Source organism: Camellia sinensis, chromosome 10, assembly GCF_055761805.1.
Source record: "Camellia sinensis isolate YWXY chromosome 10, ASM5576180v1, whole genome shotgun sequence".
In the NCBI taxonomy this organism is placed as follows: domain Eukaryota; kingdom Viridiplantae; phylum Streptophyta; class Magnoliopsida; order Ericales; family Theaceae; genus Camellia; species Camellia sinensis.
Window position 1 is genome coordinate 118,940,173 of NC_138970.1, and position 24,258 is coordinate 118,964,430.

Genomic DNA, 24,258 nt, shown 5'->3' on the forward strand with positions numbered 1-24,258 from the left:
CGCTCAATATATATATAGGAAAAACATGGAGATCTCAAAGCTTCCTTTTTGACAAACTTCTTGTTTCACAAAAGGCAACGTAAAAACGCAGTGGATCTCCCATCAGTGGCGAGTCCAGAATTTTTTTTCAAGGTGTTCACTGTGGATACCTCAATAATTGTTTTTAGGATAAACATTTAAAATTTTAATTTTTTTAAACTTTTCAAATCACACACAAATAAATAAAATAAATAAAATTCCAATATATTAATATCATTGTTTCAAAAAATAAAATGTAGATATAAAAATTTACATAAATATATTTTGTTTTTATTGCTAGCATGATTTTTAAAAAAAATGAAGAAAGCTCCTTTAATTTAAATTGAGATAAGCAATAAAACGATTGATCAGCATTAATTTTCAAGTGGTATACTTGTTGGGAATTGCAAAATTACACAATTTTGTCAAAGAGGTACTTTGTACAAGCCATGGAAGCAAAACTCCAAAGCATACTGTGTATTCACTTCACAAAGCATATATATTGATTAAAGAGTTATGGGTTGGGTTGGATTGGATTGGATTGGATTGGGTTAGGTGTTCAACTGAGTTACGTGTTTAAGAAGATGGATTAAGGTGTTCAACATAAAATTTTGGACTGAATTATATATATGTATAAAATAAAAATAAAAAATTTCATAGTGTTCAATTATTGAACACCCAATAGTGGCTGTAGAGTTGCCCCTAGTGATGCTCCAAAGAATGCCACATGCCATAATTATATTATTACCCATCCTTAAATACCCTGAGTCAAACCAACAAATTTGTTATGTTGAATATTTAAAATAAAGTATAAAAGTAAATAGCTAAAAAGCCTTAAAAGAAAGACTGTTAAAGAAGAAAGAACTTAGGAATCCTTGTGATTAATGAATAAGACAATTTGAAAATAGAAATATGTTTCAATAAAATAACCCATGATTAGAAATATTTATTATTGAGAGTTAGGGGATGCCTTGAGCTTAGATTTACAAATGCTAGGATGTGCTTATGCACTAATTGAGAAGCTTAAAGATCTTAGACTAATTTACTTGTCGATTTAATACTATATGACATTTTGCTAATTAGGATTAGTGAATCCTAATTGAGATTAACTAAGCTAAGTAAGATTAAATTAAACCTTAATTTAAAGGCCAACCTTGATTAATTGTAACTAAAATTTATTAACTAAGATAAGTAAATAAGATTAGATAAATTGGTGAGGTATACAAATAAATAATGCATACACCTCCCTTTTGCCCCACCTCACCGAATAAAAGCCAAACCAAGCCAAACAAGAGAAGAAGAAATCTACTGTGGCCTAGAGACATCGGGAGAAAGCTAGAGAAAGAGAGAAAAGAGGAGAAAAAGAGAGAAAGGAGGAGGAAAAGGAAGAACTCAAGGAAAATTGTACCAAAACTCATCTTTTAGCAAATCTAAGGTAAGATTTCTATCCTAATCCTTGTAATAGACCTTCTTAGCATCCAAGATCAAAAAAAGTTATGATTAATTTGGTTTTAAAATGAGGAAATGATGAAAAGAATGAGAAAGGTTTAAACTTAAAATTCTATCATTTTGAAGTAGTTTTTGATATCCTTGATGCATTTGAACCTCTATCTCTATATATTCTTTTGATTTTCAAGAGTTTTGCATAATTGAATTCATGTTTTAAAGGAAAGGAAGAAGGGTTTTGGAAAAGAATTTAAAAGAAGCTAGGTTCAAGGATTTCTTAATTTGAACTGTGATTTTGATATATGAATCTTGAAATTCAGCCAAGTTTTGATGTTTTTGACTTTGAAAAGATTATAATTTCATGTTTTCCAAGTTTGCATGATTTAAATCAAGTTTCCATGAGCCCTAACCCAATAAATGGAGGAAGAAAGCTTTGCATTATAGCAAATTTTTGGACAGGTACAGTTTACCCAGAACCGCACGTGCGGTGGGGATTCCCACACATGTGGCTAGCCTTTCCAGAACCCATTTTGGCTACTGGAATAACCGCACGATCAACCCTTTTTCTCGGCACGTGCGACACCCTTGCTCCAAGACCAAATCTTGTTTTTCAAGCCTTGTTTGCTTAGGACCCTTCCATACTTGCATTCAACACTTGTTTAGTGCTTGTATAAGACTTGACTTAAGCTTAATAACACGTGGCATATAGGAAAAGATTAAGAAACGTTTAGTCAAGTTTAGGTATTCGATTTGTTAAGTTTGTACGTGTGAACTAGGTGCTTCTATACCATGATTAACACTTGAATTTAAAGTTTAAACGCTAAAGAATTTGAATATGAATTAGGAAGCATTAAACCACTTAGAACACTTTAATTAATCTAGAGCCTTATAAGCTAAGTTATGACCAAGCCTTGATCAAGTTTGGAAAGAAGTTAGAAAACACTTAACTAAGTAATTAGACAATTGATTTGTTATGTGTACACGTATAAGTTTGGAATTTCAATGCTTTACTCTTGTTTTGTAGGTTAAGCTTTGAAGAAGTTACACCCTCGTTCTCAGAGCCATTTGTGAGTAGTAGTATAGTAAAGTTATGTCATTAAAATTATGATTTGAAATGCAAACCTATGCTATGTTTATGAAAGTTTAGTTATATATTTTTGTATCATGTATTAAGATGACATCTTGGAACAAGTTTGTTATTGGGAATCATGCCAATAACCTCTAGCTAACCAAGCTCTTTGCCACCCATTGTGGCCTCTTGAATTCTTGACTCGAAGTGCCCTGAGAATGTTCATCGCTATGTATATGTTGCAAGATGAGCATATTTTGTTCTGACAAGTTATATTATGTTCAAAATGAGCTTGTGCTCGATTTTAATAAAATTTATCGGTGTTCATTCATTTACCCCTTTACTGTATTACTATTCACTAGGCAATGGCTCACCATTTCCCTTATATATATATATATATATGTATGTAGGTGACAAAGAGTTCAAGTATAAAGAGAAGTTGGTTAGAAGCCGGTCTTATGTGCTTATGCTGATCTTATATATATATATATATTGTATTCGATTTCATTATTAAAGATTTGAAATGATGTAAGATAATAATGATGTATGCTTTCATTTCATATAGATATACACTGCTTTGAAGGGATGTTTTAAATGGACTCAACATAAACAAATAATGGCTTCTGCACTCTATAAAAGAACTTTTGCCCTAATTATATTAAAGAGCTCGACTTGCTTTCGTTTAGTAGCCTTTGGTAGTCAATGACTACTAGCCAATCACTACACCATCCTGTTTGGTGCGGGTTGGGGTATCCTCTTCGTCACCTTTTACCTCTCTGGAGCCCATCTCGCTGCTCTCCTCCAAATCATCACTATCCTTCTGCTCCATATCAGCAGCCAAGGCAGGAGGAGGAATCACTTTGGCTGCTCTCTAACTGCCAGAAGACCCATCTTTAGGTGCAGCTTATAACACAGATTGACATTAAAGTGTTAGTATAGAGATCAAGTAGTATTAAATAGACAAGGGGCAATTCTCAGAGGCGGAAAAGCAAGTAGTACCTGAGGGGATGGACCTTGCCCTCCAGAGGCATACTAATGTACCAGTATCATTAAGTCGATGATCATTCGGTAGCAGTCCTCAGCATGCTCCCAGGAAACCTATATTGAAAGCATAGTGTTTAGAGTACTGAACAAAAGGAAAATAAAATATTGACTGAAGCAAGACAAGTGCTGCCTGATGGATGTTGAGCGCCAACCTCATCGGCACAGTCGAGGGCGTTGGGATTGCTACATTCTCAAGCTTGCTAGAGGGAGATTGAATGGTGACTGAAGTAGGCACCTTTGGCAATCTTGGATCCACAACTGGGGCACCTCGCCTCATCCAATAGCAGTAACAATGGCAGGAGCAACTTGCGCAATTAGAGGACCTCTCAGCTTGGTTCGAACAAACTCAAAGCAATCGCCTCCCTCTAAGAGCTATCTCGCATCAGTACCTTCCATCGCTGGAACAATGTCCTTCGGACAAAAGGCCTTAGCATACCTCATATCGTCAGGTACCACGATAAAGAGCAAGATCCTATGGTTAGTGATGTCGTGAGCTAGCGCGTAGAGGTCTACCACCTCTGGCATCCAAGTAACCTGTAATCATGACAAAGAGCAGAATGTAGAAATGAACATTTTAAGTACAATGAATTTGAAATGAAAGACCTTAGGGAATACAAAAGTCATCACCTGATTAGGGGTCACTATAGGGGGTGTAAAAATGGCCCACGGCTCGACTAAGCCCGGTTAGGCCAGGCTTTAGCCCAATCTGAACCCCCGGGCTTGGGCCATGTGTTTTCTGGTCCGGCCTGCTCCGAGCCCACTCTGAAGCCACCCGAGGCCTAACCTTATTTTTAAGTTATTTTGATGAAAAAAATGAAAATAAATAAATAAATAGCTATCGGGCCCGCCCCAAGCCCCAACCCAAGCCTGAATTTGCCTAGGGCCTAGACTTGGGCCTAGGCCGAGATTTCGCGAGAGTAGGCCCAACCCGACCCGACCTGACCTGACCTGATTTTTGGTGGGAGCCCACAAGGCCCGAAGGCGGGCCGGGCCAAAATTACACCGCGAGGTCACTATATCAAAGAACTACTGGAACTCATAAAAGCTCGATAGTCTAGGGGCAGGGTTGCGGTGCTTACAAAAGTACAGTTGGGATCATGGAACAATGTTCACATCCACACCCTGAGCTCTAGGGGTATTCACTCTAAAGCACTCAAAGCTCCACACTTATAGATTCAATACTCTACTTAGTTCAAATTGGGGCAAACAGATCAAAGCAATTTAAAGACAATGCATGCTGGGGGCATAAACTGATGCATGACAGTAGCAAGCTGATGCAAGACGGTTAAAAAACTAGAAATGAATTGAAATAGTAAATCATACGTCCCAGCAATGATGGCACTTTATTTGAATAATCAAGCAATGTTAAATATGATGTTTTTGCATGTTTTATCTTCATGCTACGTAGTGATTGAATATGAAATGTTTGAGATTCCTAGATTTTCATGAAGTGAATGAAATGCATTGTTGGAGAGTGGTTCGTTCTATTTTATCGATTCAATCAAGAATTTTCTACATATATGTTTTTATTTAAATATTAAAAGTTATATTTTCCCGAAATTAAATAAAGAATCAATTTTTTTTTTTATATTATTATTCAGATCCTTTAGAAATCGAGGCATTACAAAGAGAGAGAGAAAAGCTAGAGAGAAAAAGTGAAGGTAGAGAGAGATGTTTTCAGAAAAGTGGTAGAAGAAATGGAGGGGTTTTGAAATATTTTTACAGGTTTCAAGAGGCAAAAAGTCAAATCTGCCCCGACTCTGCCTCCAATAATGCAACTGCATATCTGACATGTGGCCGCATAATGACAATGTGCAGCCCAATGCCCTAAGTGTGGGTAGGCCCATTCCATGTGCGACTCGGCCATTTCTTCTAGGGGTCAACCCCTAGAGGCCCAAGTATGTCTTAAACTCAAGCTCAAGCATGAGTTTGCCTTCCCAAAGTTATTCCCTTCTTGTCTCAATTCAAACTCTTGTTGCATTGTCAATCACTAACAGCACTTATCCTATCTTGTAATGCATTTTCTTTTCTCATATGAGCATTTTGCACCCCAGTTGTTATGTTGCGTGTTGCCTACTTTAAATCATACTTAATTTATCTGTTGATTTCCTTGTTCATTTGCAGATGAACTTGATAATTGTTGCATTTTCTAACCAAACTGTTGTGAGTTTATTACTTATGTTGTTTTACTCATACATTCCCGAATGTACTCGACAAGTGTTGATTTCCATGTTTTATTTCTGAATTGGCATGATCAGGTGTCGTTTTGAATTCCATATTTTATTTTTGAATAAGTATGATCAGCTGTCGTTTTGAACTCCATGTTTCATTTTTGGATGAGCATAACCAGATGTTGCTTTGATTACATTATATGTTGATTTCTACGTTTCATTTGTGAATAAGCATGATTAGGTGTCGTTCTGGTTACAATACATCTGTTTGATTGTCCATGTTTTATTTCTGGATAAACATGATTAGGTGTCGCTTTGTTTATGTTTCATCTCCAGATGAACATGACAGGTGTTGAATCTGTTGCATTGTCACTGTTGTTTTCCCAATGCATTCCTGGATGTACTTGATAGATTTTGTTTTCCATATTTATTTCTGGATGAATTTGATGGGTGTTGCATTGTTCTAACCACACAGCGGTGTACTTATTATGAACTGTTGATTTCCTTGTGCATTCCCGGATGCACTTGATAGGTGTTGATTCCCTTGTTCATTTCTAGATGAGCTTGACAAGTGTTCTTCTTCCTTGTGCATTCTCTTAATATACTTGATTAGGTGTTGTTTCCTTCAATATATCTCTGTTTTCAAACTTATTTACTACACTGCATGCTTGGTAATTGTTGCATATTGTCCATTGAGCACTCCACTCACACTTGCACATTGATTGTCACATATTACATGCCCCAGAACCACACTAATCTGATTCCTTACAAATGATGATACATGGGTAACTTGTTAGGTACGATCATTTGCTTGTTTGTTGGACACTTCGCTTTACGTCCTATTGTCTTGCCAATTGGGCTGGTCTCAAGGCCTTGACATTCACTCCTGTCACCTATGACTACTCAAGTTCTAAATATATAAAAAAAAAAAGAAGTAATTGTAGACACTCGACTTAGGTGTTTGGATGCTTCCCGATGATAAAATTGGTGCACTTTGATGAAAGAGAATGTTTAGGCCACTGTTGGGCTCTTTGAACCACTTTCCAGGGGCTTTTCCCATATTAAGCCTATTTTGTATCTTAATTTCCAAACTAGGCTTAGTTTGGACGGAATTCTCAAATTAAGCTAAAGCGCTATTACAAATCGCGCTTTCACTGTTTGGATCTCAAAATGTAATGAATAGTGAAAGCGCTATTGCAAACCGCGCTTTTAATTGAGAAAGTGCTGTTGAAAATCACGCTTTTAACATAATTTTTTTTTTGAGGAAAACGCCAATTTGAAATAACGCTTTCATTGGGAGAAAATGCTATTTGAAATCGCGCTTTCATTGTGCATGTTTGCTTTCTTAAGAAAACGTTTAAAATATATTAAACTGTGATCAAAGTAAAACACAAATGCTTTGAAGCACAAATGGTAGTGTGCTTGTTTTGCACCACAGTGGCATGGGTTCAATCCGCGGGAATTGCTACCTTTCAATTAAGTTCAACTCCTTTTTTTTTTTTTTTTCCCTTCCACTCACTCTATACTTTATATATTTATTATGTAATTTTTTTTATCAAAAAAAAGTAAAATGTTTGTTTGGTTAACTAAAAATTTTTTCTATAAAATACAATTTTTTTAAAATGTCAACATGATTATTTAAAAAGTATTCAGTGTATTTGGTTTGAATTTTTTGGATTTAGTTATTTGAAAACTGAGTTTTTTTATTTTCGTATTTTTTTGTTTTTAGCGAATATTTTTAAAATTTTAAACATTTTTTTTTTACTTTTTTAGATGCACCTTAGTTAGATGTATCTAAAAAGTAAAAAAATTGTGAAAAAATATTTTACAAAATTAATAAATACATAAAAATATAAAAAATGTACTGAAAATATATTTTTATATTTTTAGTATCTTTTCAGCAAATTATCATTTTTTTTCAGCAAAATGTACTCAAAAAAATATGCACAGTGAAAGTGTATTCCAAAAATATTTTTTTAGCAAAATGTACACTTTTAAAATGTATTAAAATATTTTAAAAACGTACATTTTTTTATTTTTTTATAAATATATAAAGTATAGAGTGAGTGAAAAAAATACAAAAAATACAAAAATACAAAAAATGTATTGAAAAAATTAATACAAAATATTAATTTTTTCAGCAAAATGTAATCAAAAAATGTACGCTTTTAAAATATTTTGGTTCATTTTAAAAACGTACATTTTGCTGAAAAAATATTTTTTGAGTACGCTTTCACTATGCATATTTTTTTGAGCACATTTTGCTGAAAAAAATGATAATTTGCTGAAAATATACTAAAAATACAAAAATATTTTTTTAGTACATTTTTTGTATTTTTATGTATTTATTAATTTTTTAAAATATTTTTTCACAATTTTTTTACTTTTTAGATATATCTAACTAAGGTGCATCTTAAAAAGTAAAAAAAAAAGTTTAAAATTTTAAAAATATTCACTAAAAATAAAAAATATGAAAATAAAAAAACTCAGTTTTCAAATAACTAAATCCAAAAAATTCAAACAAAACACACTGAATACTTTTTAAATAATCATGTTGACATTTTGAAAAAAATTGTATTTTATAGAAAAAAATTTTAGTTAACCAAACAAACATTTTACTTTTTTTGATAAAAAAATTACATAATAAATATATAAAGTATAGAGTGAGTGGAAGGGAAAAAAAAAAAAAGAGTTGAACATAATTGAAAGGTAGCAATTCCCGCGAATTGAACCCCCCACGCCACTGTGGTGCAAAACAAGCACACTACCATTTGTGCTACAAAGCATTTGTATTTTACTTTGGTCACATTTTAATATATTTTAAACATTTTCTTAAAAAAGTAGATACGCACAGTGAATGAAAGCACGATTTCAAATAGCGAATACGAATGTACAGTGAAAGCGCTATTTCGAATAGCGTTTTCATCAGAAAATTTTTTTATGTTAAAAGCGTGATTTTCAACAGCGCTTTCACTATTCATCACATTTTGGGCTCCAAACAGTGAAAGCGCGATTTATAATAGCACTTTAGCTTAATTTGGGAATTCTGTCCAAACTAGGCCTAGTTTGAAAATTAAGATACAAAATAAGCTTAATATGGAAAAAGCCCCCACTTTCCATACCCAAAAAACATTTGTCATCTAAAATTTCCTTTTAGTATCTTTTAGAAAAAGGAGAATAAGGCTGGCCTAAATAAATTTGAGTTAACAAATTTTACAAACAATAGCTAAATTTATGATCCATAATGTCAATTGAAATTTGATTGGGCTTTCCTATGCAACAAGATAGTCCGAGAGTTGAAGTGTGGACCCAAAAACCTAGTGGGCACGTAGGTTTTTCTACCTTCGGCCTTACATCTTTGGTTCACCCTCAAGTTCCACATACGGCCGCATTATAGGTTCATGGCCGCACATGTGGAAGTGAGGTGTGTAGCCACATGAGAATCTCACTGTTTGCAGATTTAATTTTTGAAAGATCTTGTTGCTTTATCAGGAGAAAGGTGTCGCGGGATAGAGTGTATACACATTAGGTTTAGCCCTAATATGTATGCACTTGCTCCCTAAGGCTTTTTGGTCTATATATGCCTGTGAGATCTCTCGGAAGACATGCAATGTGAGACATAAGCAAATGGTCTATACCTAGCATATCCGATGAAAATCCCCTTATCAAATGAAGTGCTAAATATAGATCAATCAAGAGATATGGAGTCGCCACCTAATCTTTATGGAGAAACTATGAAACCTTGACTCGTGCCAAAAGTCATCGTCCATTGTAACTAATGTGTCTCAGCTCGAAAGTTTAGCTAAGAGGGAGGAATGTCATGAAATGAGCACCTATGCTCACCTAATTAACGATCAGTATCTACTGAGTCTTGATATGAGACGCACTAACACAATATGATCATCTGACCCAATTATTAATGCTAACATTACTACGTGGAACAAGCAAATAGACCAAATCACCTACTTTGGAATGTTATGATCTCTTGCATTTCGAAAGGGGTTTTGGAGCAAGAATCCCAGGAAAAAGAGGGATAACTCATGTGCAAAGAGATCAAAATTATCCCAACTTAGGCAATATGACCTCTAAACAATTGACAAACAAGGAGATATAGCACATAAGCACATAACCTCATAGTAGCATGTCGAACATAGTAAATACATGCACGTGATGAAGAAAAATGAAGAAACTCACCTAGTACTCCTTTGATTCATGCCAAGAGCATAATGGGTTAGAAAACAATGCAAGATCCTAGGTATGGTAGACTAAGAGATGATATGCAAAGGAACGAAAAGAACACTTACCGAGTATTCCAACCAAGTGCAACAGAAAAGAAATAGTTAAAAAAGATGTATGATTCTAGTTGCGATACTCTACAAAATGCAAAATACACATGCAATGAATCCTACAAGCCCTGGTCGCTACTAAGGATGGCATGTGAATCATCAAGAAAAGCACACCACATAACAACAATATCTACTAAAACAATAATCTGGCTCGAATGGATGATCCTAATTTTACTCATTTAAATGTCATGATAACAACATAAAATCTAAGTAAAGTGGATAAAGCTATACTAAGAGAGAGTAACGATAGGGAGAAAAGAAACACACTCTAACACACGCAACAAGTATATCACCTATAATAACTACTATGAGAACTCCAATGAGAATAAGGAGGTTCTAACCCTCAAACAAATGGAAAAAGGGTGCAAAGCTACCCAAATCCATGAAAAGAATTCTAAGACGGTAGATCCAACCTATTCTCATGAAGGAAGTCGTGCCTGGGCTTCTCAAATGAACAAAATTAAAGAATTAAGGAAGACTCCAATGAGGATAGAAAAGATTCTACCCCTTAAACACATAGAAAAGGGTATAAACTACCCAAATCCATGAGAAAGAGTGGCGAGGGGGGAGATTCAACCTATCCTCATGGAGGAAGTCGTACCCGGGCTTCTAAAATAACAAAATCACCAAAATAATGAAGGGATGTAAACTCTAGAAAGGATGGAGAGACTCTATCCCTCAAACACATGAAAAAAGGTATGAAATACCTAAGTCCATGAACAAAAATGATGAGAGGGGAGATTCAATCCATTCTAAATATAGGAAACCGTGCCTGGGCTGCTATCCCAAGAAAGAAAAACAAGTTGGAGTTGGCCAAAGTCTCTATACAGGCCCTAAATTACTACAGAAAGTGTAACGGTTCAGGTTGAGATCTAAATTTTCTATCAAAAATTGGACTTAGTTTGAAAATTTTCTAAATGTTAAAAAATTGAATTTTTCAAAATTTATAATTTTGAAAATAATATTTGGCAGTAATTGTTCCTTATATATTAAATAGTCCAATTTGATTTTATGAAATTTTTCTACGAGATATTAATCACTTTAGTCAACGTCAAACTTAGAAATTTTAGTCAGAAAATTATTTTTGTACTAAAATTAGGGAGTTACTTTTTTGATTTAATTAGATTTTAATTTTTTTTTTTATTTTTCTTTGAATCCAAATGAGGGGGTATTTCCTTATTTACATTGTAAACTTAAGTAAATGAAATATAAATGTAAGAGGTTAAATGAAAGCATTTATTTAAATGGTTACATGTGGAAATAAGGTTGATGTGCTGGGAGTGCCTTAGGAACTGAGCTGTGTGACTAGTTGTGTCTAGGGTGGCCGCTCGAGCAGTCACGTGGTTACTTGAGCGGAGATGCGAGGCTTCCAGTATTTTCACTGTAGACTTGCAAAACTTCTGAAAGATTGCTTTCATCGCTCGAGCGGTGAAATGTTCGGTCAAGTGGTTTGTTTGGGATTAGCACTTTAAAAAGTCATTTTTAGCCCATTTTATCCATTCTTTTCATATTCGTTCTCTCTCCTCTCCTTTTCTACCATTGTTGAGCTCCAAACCTCCTTAAAACTTGGATTTCATCTCCTTAGAGTGAGAATCTCACCCTAGCACCTTATACAAAAATGAAGAGCACGAAGAGGGCTTTCTATTAATCTGAGCAGATCGTGTTTTCATCGACATTGGATTTTCGAGTCTCTTTCTCTCCTTGCCAGAGGTAGGGATTTCCTTGCTTATCTTCAATATTTTCGTATAGATAGATGGGTGGTATGTTTTTATTGCATAAAACCTTGCGTGAGATTTTCTTGAAAAGCATGTAGAGAAATGTTAGGGTTTCTAACACAAAATAGTTAACCTATGACTTAAAGTTGATTATGAAAGCTTTGAGCTATTGAAATATGATTATGCATTTTGGAGAAAAACTCACTTTTGTCCAAACCCTAGTTTTGAATATAATTTAAACATGGGGTTTTCTTTAATTGGCCTTAAATTCTTGAAATTGATTTGATGCTTGGTTAAATTGAGTATGAATGTTGATTATTAGATGTTGTGAGAACAATCCTTGCGGGATGGGTTCGTGGTATGGTAATTGGTGATGGAAATTTGTACAAACTATGGAAAGTGTATGATACTAAATGGGTTAATTAATTCAAATGAAGGGAGTTCATATTGAGGTATGGGGAAACATTGTAGAAAAATAAGTCATACTTGTTTATAAAGCAGAAACTTTACTTTTGTTGCTAAATGAATTTTGGTGTGATTTTCTGGATTGAAATGAAGGATTAATGGGTTAAAATTTGGAAAGAGGGTTCATTTCCTTCCAGCTCATGACTGGTAAAGTGTAGCACTTGATAGAGGTTCCATTTTCCTTCTGGAGTAGCACCCAGTAAAGCGTGTGGATTGTTGGGTTATATGGAGGTTCCGTTTTCCTTCCGGATAGCCACCGCTAAAGCATAGCGCTTGAGATAGGTTCCAGCTTTCCTTCCGGAATAGCGCTCAATAACTTGTGTTGATATGGCTTGGTGAAGCCGGTTGTTGGTAGGTGGATATTCGTTGTGAATTCTTGTAACAATTTCGTTACATGATTGTGATAATTGTTAGATGTAGATTTGAAGCGTGTAATGTGGAATATGTTGTTAATGAGTTGACTGTTATAGTCCAATTATATGAAATATATTGACATATGTATGAGCTTGGTGTTTTGTGGGTATTAGTAAGGTGACGAATTGTGGCGTAATTAATGAGTGTAAAATATGGATTAGAAGTAGCAAATGATTAGTCGGCTTAAAACCTTTATCTAAGGAAACGAAATTTAAGGAAATCATTCGAAAGAATTTTGATAAGATAAAGAGTTAGCAAAGGAGGTCTCTATGAAATGTCAAGTGGAATTTTGTGAAGAGTATCTATTTGTGTAATCTATTTTGCATATAAAAGGACACATTATTTATATATGTATCACTTAATAGCACTTATGGTCACATTTATCTATTGATTATTATTGTTGAAAACCACTGTAGTTCCCTACTAGACCTCATGTTCATCCTATGTCTAACCATTTTTCAGAGACAGAGTCGAGTACAACAGTTAGAAGACCAAGAAGTCCATGTTGTGTAAATTGTAAATGAAAGATTAAAGGGTAGTGGTGTTGAGGTGGTTTTTTCTATGTAATTAATCTTTTATGTATGCCTTTAAGGCATGTTTTGTGAATATTTGTAGAACATTTTTATCATTGTAATTATGTGAGAGAGAGCCTCATTTATCCTATCTAGTTTGTGTTGCTTCTATAACTATTATTGAAAAATGGACTTTTATAAAGAATTTTGGTAAATTATCCATGAAATAAAATTGAGGGCGTGAGAGAGAGAGAGAGAATCCAATTAATTAATCAAAAACAACCCAACTACACTATCAATATCTCATGAATAATCAAGAAGAGAGAGAGAGGTGGAAAATGAAAAGAGAATGCTATGGAAGTAGGGATTACCTTTAAACCCAATAGTGATAGGGCCCAAGCTGGTCACAAACTCTAGTCCAAACTCTCTCAAGCTGATGATCAAGGCTAGCTCCAAATCTTCAAGTCTTTAATCCAAGAAGATGAAGAAAACCTCAAGTGTATGAGTGTTTGAGTATATGAGTGTAGAGAATTGAGAGAGTGATTGCCTTAGAGTTAAAAAACGACCAGTCTCAAGATTTAACAATCTTTCAAATTGACCAACCTCTCATCTCTCTACAAGGGAGGGTTTAAATAGGCTCAAGATGCTTAGAATATGCCATTTGGGCTCCAAAGATCCGGACGGCATATTCCAAGATGCTAGGGGACCACCTCATTAGAAGTTGTTTGGCGATTGTCAATAGTGCTTAGTTGGACAAAAGATTGTACGGCCGTTCCATATTTATCCATCAGTCAGAAATTGACTAACCTCTCATCCCTGGCCATTCCATAATTGACCAACTTCAAATTGACCAACCTCCCATAATTGACCAACTTCAAATTGACCAACCTCTCATAGTACAATCCGGCCAACCTCTCATCTCTCTTCGGGTGTGCTTATGCAAACAGAAGTTGTCTTTTGGTCAGTCTTGAAAACAATCCGGCCAATACACTTTTGTTCAACCGACCACTACTTTGTTTGGCCACACTGTTCTAAAAAAGGATATTCCCCTCTTCTCACTCATTCCAGCTTCCTATGCTTGTCTCTTTGAAAATAGATCGACACTTTTAAAAAACACAAAGCTAGAAAAGGTTACAATGCTTGAGAAGGTCTCTCTTGCCTTAAAAAAATGTTTCAAAATAGGTTTGAAGGTCTGGAAAACTCTTTGACCAAAACGGGTGTAGGAATGTTTGGTTTTCTTCATCATCGAGTTGTGTTTGACCTAATCTTTGCTTTCATCATTAGGAGCTTTTCGTAGAGTGTCTAAGTCTTAAGGCCAGTCAAAAATGGGATGCCTACAGTACCCCCACCTCCTTTTTTAGAGAGAACTTATAACATAAAACCCTTGCCCAATTTACTCCCCTAATCTTAAAGCTCCGAAAATATACACTCAACATACATACAAATGGCATCTAAACAGTGCTCAATCATACTCAAGGTCAAAACAAGTTGAGCCAAACACATCACAAAACTTTAGAGAAGCATTCAAACAATCCTTCTTTGCTTTTGCTTGCGTTTCTTCGGTTTGTTTATCAAACGTAAGGTACTTCCTCTTTTTCCTTTTATTTTCAGTGATTTATGTGTTTGATAATGGTTAGTATATTTCCATGCTATCATATTGTAATATTAGTTAGATTAAATTTCTATACTATTTTGTTAGTTTTAATGTATGTTTGCGTTGTATAGTTGTTCTAGGTTGTTTACATCACATTTCATGCATATTGACTTGGTCAATTCACGCGTATACATGATCTTACAGTCGTGTTCCCCCCCCCCCCCCCAAATTAAATATGTTTTATGTGTTAAATCCATGATTTTGATGCGTATTTATCATATTAGCTACCTACTCGGGCTTTAGGTTCATATTGTGTATTTGTACATTAGATACCATGTTTTAGGTCATGTATATTATATATCATTGCATATTTCTTATGGCGTGGTGCTGAGGAGTACTCGGTAAGTTCTCTTCCTTCATTCTATATTGCTAGCTTTTGTGCATCATTCTTCAATGATTCAAGTTTTGATGCGTATATGCTATATCTATGTTTGTTTTGCATGGTTTTGAGATATTGCTTGAAGTTGGAGTGTTTTCATCGCCATATTTGCTAAGTCCATTTTTGGAAACAAATTTTTTGGTTTTAGATGCTTTCCATTATGGAAAGTTTCCTAAATCCATTTTGGGAAAGAAAGTCTATTATTTTTGGAAACATTCAATTTTTCCTAAATCTATTTTTGAAACCAAATCTTGGCAAATACGAAATGTTTATATTTCCAATTAAAGTGATGTTTCCCTTTATTCAATCACATAGATGGTAGTTTAGTTTAAAGGATTTACAGTTAATTGAGTTCATGAAAGTCAAATAATTTCATAAATCTCACAAAATAAAGACTAGTAGAGGCCAATCAATTGATTGGGTGAAAGTGCTCACATCAGTGACCTTCATCTTTCGTACCTAAACTCTTGAACCAAGTCCTTGATTGTGACGGATTAGTATCCAAATGTTTCGGAGTCAAATAGTTTCTTAGTTTCCCAGCAAAGAATAAGTGACGATTCTTTCAATTTATTAAAAAAGGGTCAAAAATCCGACGTGTAGGTGTGCGGAAAGGCGTGGTATGTACAGGTAGAAAAACAAATGTGGTATTTGTTTAGCAAAGGTTAAAAAGGTCATTCTTAAAAATTAAAAAAAAAAAAATTGTCTTACGTGAAATTTTTAAAATTTTGCTGTAGATATTTTTGTTTTTAAGATCCTTCTAGTTTTAAAGGATCTAAATAAGCATTTTTGAAATAATCTAAAAAATGTTTATTAAAAACAAACTTTTTTTTGTTTTTGGTGATTTCTATTTCTTCAATTTTATTTTTGTCTTTAAATTTGTAAAGAAATTACAAAAAAAAAAAATCCAAGATTTGACCATTGTAATAAATTCAATCCAGAATTTCTAATTGTTTCAATTTAAACCTGACTTTTAAAATGGTAACAATCCCAAAAATTCATCTACTATTATTAACTAAACTAACTAAACAAAAGATAAATTAGTCTTTTTATCTTCATTAACAACCTTCACCACCACGACGTCCTACCACAACCTATCCACCTCTTACCACCAGTATCATTGACATCATTTTCCTTTTTCCTACCACGGTACCCCCTTTCCTAAACCATTACCACTTGCCCTAACCTATACTCCATCACATCCCTACCTTACGCTACTTATTTATCATCCTATTTCCTTCACAAACAATCTGTAAAACCAAATCCAAAAGCAAGTAACACACAAAAGCATTTGTACTAGGCTGTAGAGGAAGGGAAATGGAAGAGGGAAGAAGACGACCAAAGGAGAAGGGAGGCACAAAGAATGAGATATGACAATGGTGAGGAGTGGAGCCAAATTTGAGAGGGTGAGGCATTGGCAGTGAAGGCTAGAGCTATTTCTTAAAGAGGGTAGTACCGGTAGTGAAAGGTAGAGCCAAATCTGAGAGGAGGCATTACGAGTGAGAGAAGGCACTTGTCACCCTCCAAATTTACAGGATCTGAACTTGTCAAGATTTCAAAATGCGGTGTTACGTAATGGTTGCGACCGTAGGCACTATGCGTTACTCCCGCTTTTGCAGTGTGATTAAGATTCACAGGTGTGTTGGCCATAGCAGCTGTTGTAACGGCTATTGTAGCGGCTGTAACTGTGCCGTAACGGCTGTAACGACCTGTTACGTAACAATTCAGAACTGTTTCTTGCGAAAAAAGCCAAAAAAAAATACTGAAAATAGGGGAAATAGGTCTAGGTTGAATGCCTCAAGTGCGCATCTTGCGTACTGAACATTTTTTTCCAAGGAGACGACACCTAACTGGATTACCAAAAAAATAAAAGGAAAAATAGGAAACAAAGGAAATTTGGCTTAAATGCTTCAAATCAAATATACATACTGAGAAATACAATTCTTTTGCTCATACAATTGAAGTATAATTCGAAATTCAAAAAAATCTAGGCTGCGATCTTCGATGTTTAGGGTTTTGCAGGTATCTTTCTTCCTCTCTCTTTCATGTGCTCTGTCTCTCTATTTTTTTGTCTCTCGTTGGGCTCTCTCTCTCTCTCTCTCTACATATATATATATATATATATATATATCTTTGAGTATAGAGAAATGAGGCTCTTTGACTTCTTGTTAATGACTAGTCTTTATTATAATATAATGGCATTTATGTATTTATTATTTAAAGCTCTCTCTGTTGCTCTTTCCAACTTTCACCAGAACCTTCATAATTTAATAAAAGAGAATGGCCTTTAATATTATCTTTATTTGAAATCAATAGCTATCTTTATTATATTATGTATAGGTCTGTGTGTTTAAAATTTCAATGACACTTTTTAAGATCATCTTTTTACAGGTTATTGTTTTAAAAACTATTTATGTTATAATTAATTAATTTTATATTTTATAAAAGTAAAAAAAATCAAAACTCAAAAAGCTTATTATTTTAAAAACTATTTGTGTCAATTTTTGTTGATTAGTTTATGTTATTTTTATTTACAAGTTATTTAAAAAGAGAATGAATATTAAAGTGATCCAAACTCAAAAAAAAATTTCTTTATAATTTATTTTTTAATTTTTATATGATTACATTAGCATGTATAATTTATTTTTTAAAACTATTCAAGTTAAAATTTGCATATGCTTCCACAAGTATAATAATTAAAAATAATAATTTTATACATCTAAGTACAATTTTTTTTTTTTTTTTGGCCACTGGCGTAATATGGATTTACAATATATAAAGTTATTAATAATTAAAATAAAATGTAAAAAACTCAGTTTATAGTGATTTAAAAATATGAAATATATTAATTGAATCATACTTAAAAAATTACAATAATTGATCAATATTTATTTTAAAACCCAATAAATATGATTATGGAAAAAAAAATGTGTGTACCGGTAAGTTTTTTTCAAATTGTGCGAAAAATAAAAAAAAATTCACGATTCCGGTTACCGCAACCGTTAAGTTACGGCCTTTATACCTCGCAACTGCAACCACAACCGCATCACTGCCACCATTACAGCAACCGCAACCGTAACCGCTTTTCAAAACCTTGGAACTCGTGAATGTGAAATAGAATACAATGGATAATTAAGGGAATAATTGAATCATGAGTGAATAAAAAAACGATTGGGATTGAAGAGAGAAACATCATATCATGATAAAATGAAAACCCATCACCCGTACTACGTTTCATTACGTACATTACATGGTCTAACCACTTAACATGCATCTTGTGAGTATTGATTTCCGACCACACAACCAAACATGGAACTTAACTGGATAGCACCGACAGAATAGATTGAACCAATAACCTACCAACAAGACAATGTGAATATCGCGATGGTTCGTCCACCTAGGGGCACTCCGACGATCAAGTTAGTAAATCTTATCTCTCACAGATATTAAAAAGTATTTCAACTCACAAGCAAAGCATACCTTAAACTCACAAGTAAAGCATACCTTAGACTCATAAGGGTGTCTCACTTTTATAACCAGCGGTGACCTAGTCTTTAAAAGTCTCACTTCATAGGACTCAAGCTCAATGCTTATCTCAGACTCTTGGCTAGATAGGGATAAACTCCTCAAGAGCCTTATCCATATCCAGACCGGGAGCCTTTTCTGATCTAGGACTCTTGTTCTTTATCCGAAAATCTCAGGATTCTGGCATTACAGCAGAACATCTCGGCAATGCTATGATTACCTCAGTAAAACATGACTAGTTCCACGTGGCACCTCGGTTGGCATCTTGGTGCCACCTTAGCCACGTGGTGTCTTTCATAAAATACTTCCCCATAACTGCCCCCTAAATTCTATTACCTCGGCAATCTGAGGTGATGGAACCTACACATGTATTTCTCTGACGGAGATCGTTACTCGTTGGCGCCAAGTAACAAGGACTCAAATGTCCATTTCATCAAGAATCAAGAACTGAGTTCTTTCAACATCCCAACCGAGATCATCATCTCAGCCGAGATCACTCTTCTCAACCGAGATCGCTTAGCTAGCCGAGGTCATTACCCCACTAGTTCAAGAATTTCAAGAGTTTTAACTGTGCATGAGCGGTCACGCACTGTCATTTCAACCGTTTCTTCCACGTGTCCCATTCTTATTGGCTCATACCAAGCATGAGCTATCAAGTCACATCGAGGTTATATGTGCTGCCTGATAGGCACGTTGTGCAAGGCAACTTCACAATGTTTTGCCGCCTTTTTAATTTTTGACAAAACTTTCCCTCCATCTCTCTCTCTCTTCGTCTTTTCACTTTCACAACTTCAAACTCTCTCTCATCTCAGATTTTCTCTCTCTAGAACTCCCAAACTGCCATTGCCGTTCTTTCAAGCTATCTGCAGTGGTCTGTTCATCACCTTTGGCGAGCTTTCCATCATTTGATTTCGGTCATCTACATCGTCTAACTCCGGCTAACTTCATACTGGCATTCGTTTCTTCAGTTCTACACTGTAAGTCCTCGATTTCCTCTTTTTCATTTTCAATTTCTTACTATTCTTGAATGCACTTTTCTCCTGTATTGTTACACATTGCACACTGCATCTGCATTCAAGTTTTTGTCATGTTATATGTGTATGCATCGATTCATTCAATGTTCCTTACGTTTTTGGTTTTTTGTTCTGTTTTTGTTCGAATTTTCTTCATGCCTTATTTACACCTTCACACACTAGCTCACTCTCTTTCCTTGCATTCTGAATCTATCAATGCTCTAAGTTTGCCCCTATGTTCTTGAATCATCGTTTCACACCACTGCACTTGTCACATTGTTGCTTTTCTCTGTCTTTTTCTTAATTCTAAATCATGTTTATTTTCTATTTTTCTTGCTTGTTTCCAGATTCTTGCCCTTGATTCTTGTTCTTGTAGTTCTAGGCTTGGGATTTGTCTTAGAACATTGTGTACTTAGGTAAACCGAAACCAAGTCTTCCATAGGTCTCTGAAATCCTCTCCCTGGTGCCATTAGGTTCTAGCCGAGGTTCTCAGACTCAAACCAATCACCTTTCCCAGAAATCTGTTATCAACCAACCCAAGCTGAGGTCATGGGCATGTTCAAATAGAGAGTCAATTTACCCAACAAACTAGAATATTTCCATCAGGAGTTCTCTATCCCAGCTGAAGTTCAACTCAGGTTGGCTGGGAAGGAGGACTTTATTATGCCTGGAGAGGACTACATGCCATTCCTAGTAGTTTCCATTATTGAGGGTGGAGTTAGTTTCCCCTTGGACATCATCTTCAGAGAAGTCATCCATTTCTATAAACTCAATCCCATGCAACTAACCGTAAACACCTTCAAGGTCATCAATGGTATAGCTGAATTGGTACGTCGGCAAAAAGCTAGGATCACTTTGTCCGACATCCAATACTGCTATACTATGTGTGGCCTTAAATCCACTAGCGACTATACATACTACCTCAAACCCAGATCCACCAAGTACAAGCTCATAGCTAACCTTCGCGACTCCAATAAAGGCGCTGGAGATGATTATTTAATTGTCTCAGGAAACTGGAAATTCACGTCAGACAACGATCTTTATCTCTTCCCACTGCGTCGAGGAGTCTTTAGTGAAGATGAGGGTAAGGACCTAGTCACCCAAAGTGCCATATCTTTTCAACACTTAGCATTTATTTCTCTTATCTATACTAATGTTTTCTTATTGTTTATGTAGCTCTTCCTCATCCATTAAAAAAATTTTACCAAACGTACATCCCAAGCTGAGATCTTATCCGGCTTCTCGGCCTACCCGTCGAGGTCCGCAAGGCCCCAATCCTATTAACTTACATGCCAACCTACCATTTCTCGCTTCCCAACGTGCCAAGGAGGGCCAAGACTCCACCATCTGTGTCAACTCCACCTGCCACTTCTTCCTCGATACCAGACCAAGCCTTAACGTCTGATCCTGTGAACCAGCCATCCACCTCTATTCCAACACAACTCATTCCACCATCACAGTGCTAATGCTATCACCGACCTTTGAATGCTCCGGCCGACAGAACCCGAAATCGCAAGCGCCGAGGTTCAAACACGCCAACGTACGATCTTGAGAATCCTGCTATTGCCCTTCCTGCCATTAGGTTTGGCACTGAAGTCATTGTCGCCGCCACATCCGAAGAAATAGGCCACAAACAAGTCGTGGTCAAAGATTTGCTGGCCGACATACCAGCCGTCGTCACTGTTCAGTCATCTCCTTCTCAGTCCCAGCCCAAACAAAAACCAAAACGAGTGAAGAAGACTAAGGCAAAGGCCAAAGTCACCACCATTGCTTCAAACTCAGAGGATACATTGCTAATCTCAAAATTAGTTGAGGCTGAGAAGAGGCCGGCCTGGGCCGAGTCATCTGAAGCGTCATCGCCAAAAAAGTCGAGATTATAGAGCCTAGAGGATGGGACCCGTTTTCACCCCAGCCGTACTTGGGCGCCCTAGGTCCTTATTGGTAACAGGCCCCTCAAAGCCAGCGACAGTGCTGTGGAAAGTCTCGAAGTCGACGTCGTGTTATCCACGGCTGTTCTTCTTTCGGCTGACATGAACCAACTCATCGAGTTTAACCAGTATGAGAACTTCGCGATGATGATGCACCACTCAGTCTTGGTAAGTTTCTTAACTTCCTCTTTATTGTTTTTGCTTTTTAGTTCCTATACTTAGTAAAATTTTCTAACTTGTTCCTTTTTCTTGCATTCCATCCAGTACGCTTATTCCCATACGGTCAAGGCCAAGTTGGTGAAAAAGGATCTCGTCAAAAAGACTCAGGAAGCAGCGAGTTTTCTTTCTTCGCTCAACAAGGCCGAGGACCAGATTAAGAACTTGATGGACAAGGCCAGTGCCGCCAAGGCCGCTCAAAATAGGCCCGAGGCTAAAGCCAAAGCTGTGGATGTTGCTGCCGAGGCTGTCGAGGCCAATGCCAAGGCTACCAATGTTAGGGCAGTCAATGCCGGGACTAGTACAAATAGCAAGTAAATCTGCCCTGCAACAAAGGCTACTATCTTGGTTGGATGGCGGTACTCAAAGTGCTATCTGTCCCCGAGGATTCACCACTCCACGACATCAACCAACTCAAGGTGTCCTTTCCTCTATCTCCTACCAAGTCCGAAGAAGAAGTGGAAGATGAAGAGGCCGGCGCCGAAGATGCCGAAGAAGGTACTAGCAAAAAGGTTGTTGTTGGGTCTAAGTCCCAAACTCTAAATGATCAGATCCTAGATTTGACTGAGATGGACAGGGACGAGGTCTCCAAGAGCACCTTGCTGAAGAAAACCATAACGTCTGAGGCCGAGGTCCTTGCTGTTGAGAGGAGTCTCGACCAAACACTACAATAGATTGATGCCGAGGTCGCTGCTAAAGCCGAGGCCAAGATAGGCAAGAACAATGAGCCTCAGCCTAGTACTTAGGATTTTTTTTCTTTCTTCTGAATTTTTACTTTTGTCTTTTTGAACAATATATGTTTGGTCGAGCCGATGGGCCTCTTGTGTACTTGAACAACTTTTCTTTAATGCAAGTAGTCTTTTTTCTTGTAAGTCTTGCATGCTTGCCTCTTTAAGCCTTGTGTATCTTTTCTGTCTTGTTTGTTTCCATACTTACATTCTTTGAAATACTTCTAAGTGCAACTTACTTGAATAATCACCTTGTATTAGCATACCCCAGATATAAATCATCTCGGATTGACATATCTCGGATAACAACTCGTGTCAATTTATGTCGACCAACTTTTACTTAGAGAATTTTTTTCAAAAAACTTTTTGCAAGTGTTGTTACTTGTACTTACTGTCTTCTGGCAAGACTTCACCCTTCCAAGTCTAACAACCTGGTCAGTTATCGCGAGTATACCTTAAGTTTCCCTTCATTCAATTGTCTCGAATAACTTCAACTTCTAAAATTTTTTCTAAAATTTTCACAAGTGTTATGTTCAATCCTACTTCCTCCCCTATAATGTGAACCTAAGTACCACTTATGTTCACATTAAGGATACATCGCCTGGTTATCGCCTAAGTATTACTTAGATACTTTTGGCCGAGGTCATCATGTTTGGCTCGCCCAAATGAAGCACTTAAGGCTTAACCTTAGTGCATCGAGAGTACTAATTACCTCGATTTTTCTTACAAACTGACCAAGTCAAGGCCAATTTCGCCTTGTTTTGTGCCGAAACATCACTGACTTAGTTCAACTCTACTATCATGGCAAGTCTAAGTTAATCGTCATGTTTCATGCTAAAACGTCGCTGACTTAGTTTAACTCTACCGTCATGGCAAGTCTAAACTAATCATCATGTTCACCATAGGAACATTGCCTTAAGACTTTTTAGTCTTATCGTACAAATTTCAACAACATTCTTGTAAAACAAAATCAAGCTAGTATTTCATTAATACTTCGGCTAATAATCTATTACACAAAAGAAACTGAAAAAATAGAAATTAATGGTAGAAAAACGTCAAATTACTGGTGTTTCAGGGTCTTGGCAACTACTTGCCATTAGTGTCTTCAAGCCGGTAAAGCGCCATTGCATGCAACCGAGATGATGCGATATGGTCCTTTCCAGTTTGGGCCAAGCTTGCCCTCCTTAGGATCTTTCTTATTGTCGACAACCTTCCTTAGGACGAGGTCACCAATCTGAAACTCCCTGGGATTGACCTTTTTGTTGTATGCCCCGAGCCGAATTACTGTTGGTATGCCCCGAGCCAAATTGCTGCTCTTTCTCTTCTTTCTTCTATCAAATCAAGATCTCAGGCAAGAAATGCCTCATTTGTTCCACTTTCCGCTCATTGGGTTTTGATTCCTGGGATGCCAATCTTTAGTGGAATAACTGTTTCGATGCCATATGCCATGGCGAAAAGAGATTCTTCAATAAACCTTCTTGGCGTAGTCTGATATGTCCACAGGACATTGGGCAATTCTTCCATCCACTTGCCCTTAGCAGCTTCCAGCCTTTTCTTGATTCCATCTAGGATGGTCTTGTTGGATGTCTCGGCTTGACCATTACTCTAGGGAAAGCTA

At 36.1% G+C, this 24,258-nt stretch overlaps 3 long non-coding RNA genes across 4 annotated transcripts; 2 read left to right on the forward strand and 1 right to left on the reverse strand.

Moving 5' to 3' along the window:
* Positions 1-392: 392 nt before the first annotated feature.
* LOC114317370 (uncharacterized) lies at positions 393-22,884 on the forward strand. Of its 2 annotated transcripts, none has more exons than XR_014342502.1 (5): positions 393-1,453; positions 2,489-2,531; positions 5,179-5,740; positions 13,151-21,864; positions 21,961-22,884. It is a non-coding gene; the product is annotated as an uncharacterized LOC114317370 (long non-coding RNA). The 2 variants fall into 2 exon arrangements; XR_014342503.1 differs by having other exon boundaries at positions 5,179-5,475.
* On the reverse strand, positions 3,063-13,711 carry LOC114317371 (uncharacterized). Its single transcript, XR_003648557.2, has 4 exons — positions 13,572-13,711; positions 3,708-4,111; positions 3,533-3,631; positions 3,063-3,436 (listed from the first exon to the last, which is right to left on the reverse strand). It is a non-coding gene; the product is annotated as an uncharacterized LOC114317371 (long non-coding RNA).
* On the forward strand, positions 5,795-12,772 carry LOC145801276 (uncharacterized). The gene is made up of 2 exons (XR_014342505.1): positions 5,795-5,835; positions 12,368-12,772. It is a non-coding gene; the product is annotated as an uncharacterized LOC145801276 (long non-coding RNA).
* Positions 22,885-24,258: the final 1,374 nt, after the last annotated feature.